The sequence below is a fragment of the Camelina sativa genome, chromosome 19 (assembly GCF_000633955.1).
Source record: "Camelina sativa cultivar DH55 chromosome 19, Cs, whole genome shotgun sequence".
Taxonomy (NCBI): Eukaryota; Viridiplantae; Streptophyta; class Magnoliopsida; order Brassicales; family Brassicaceae; genus Camelina; species Camelina sativa.
The window spans coordinates 15,878,096-15,879,902 of NC_025703.1; positions in this window are offsets into that span (position 1 = coordinate 15,878,096).

Here is a 1,807-nt window from a genome sequence, read left to right on the forward strand (position 1 = left end):
CATAAAAATTCAAAACCACCTAGGGCAACAAATACTCTTCTAGCGTGGGATTCAAAACCAGCCAAAACAGAATTACAATGCAACACTAAGATGGAGACTGATAGAAGGTTATGAAGACCGGACCTGGGCATAGAAATTCTAAGACCAAGATCACTTCGTCGATAGTAGTTCAGCGAGTGGATGCTCTTACAAAGCTTGGCTCGAAGATGGGATGGTACCAGGGTTTCAGAGGAGTATTGCCAATACCGTTTCCATGATGTCAATTCATCCTTCAGGTGGAGTCTTCGGCCACCGTACTCATAGAACCGAAACATCATATCAAGGGGTTTTGACAGGAAGAAAATAAAGACAGACCTGATCCAATAACGTGATGGGTTTGTGCACAAGCTTTTGATAATGGGCCGAAACTTGATTCTAAGGCCCAGTAAGGGGAAAAATCCACCAGGTGAAACCCTAGTGTCTCCTTGATTACGCGGCGGCTGTGACAAACCGGAAGACGATTCGGCGGCGAGACAGTCCTCTTCAGGGAGAACAAGCTCCATGGATCCACGTTGCACATGGTCTTTGGGGAGTCTTTCACAGAGATTCGCCTTAGTCTTTGTCTGTACACAAGGAAAACTTTTGGGGGTGCTTGCTGCTTACTCGAGATTGTGAGCAGAGGTTGGATCCGAAAGAAAGAGCTCGGCCAACTCTTCCATCTTCTGCCACTAGATCCTAATTGAATGCAGCGGGTTAAAGGTTTGAACAGGGATTGGAAGGGTGAATAGGTTCGAGAAGATTGAGATACACGCCGAAAAGAGATGAACACCGAAGAGAATGAGAAGCCAAAGGTAAGGAAGAAGAAAGGGTTCTGACGCCGGCGATTCATCGATTCACCGACGCCGGAGAACATGGTTTGAAAGATTTCCTCGATATTAGTGCCTGGGAGCGTGACTTTTGTAGCACAATTCAAAAGTTTCTTCAACAAAATTTAAACGTAAGTTTTTCATATTTTTAACCACGATTATTTGTAGGCCTCGGCACTAATACTCGTTACCCGTATTCGATCCGTTACTCGACTCGTACCCGTCCCGAAAAAAAGGGTACCCGCTGCTTTAGGGTCGAGTAAAAGGTATTATAATTATATTACCCGTGAGTAAGGGACGAGTATAGGGTATTAGTTTAGTTTTTAATACCCGTCCCATTACTTGTCTCTTTACCCGTTTTGTTACCCGACCCATAAATACTCTTTAATATTTTCTATTATTATTATTATTTATTATTAATTTATAAATATATTATAGAGTTAAAGTTAAAGCCTACCTTCAACTTAGTCCGACTGGACACCCAATTGAATTAATATTTTATTTTTATTTTTTAAGTTTGTAATTTTCTACTTTTTGGACCTATATGTTGCATAAATTTATGAATTTTTCCTTTTTTGGATTTTGGAATATAAAATTATTATTGCGATTATTGACAATTTTTTTATCGAATATTCATTTTTCTGGTTAAGGGTAAAAGATTGAGTATTTAAAGGGTCAACTATTTTTTTCCGGATATCTGTTTTTCCGGGTATCCGTTATTTAAGGATCGAGTACGAGTAATTTTTTTTATTACCCGTTAAGGTCGGGTCGGATAAAGGGTATGAGAAAATTCAAGGGTACTCGTCTCGTACCAGCCCTAATTATTTGAACCAAAAAAACCACAATTATTTAGGTCGGAGAAAAAAACTTAAATAAACTAAATGTTTTTCCTTTTCCCGCACAATATAATTTTCAGATAATAATTCAATTTTCGTTGTCAAAAAAAAAAAAAAAAAAAAAAA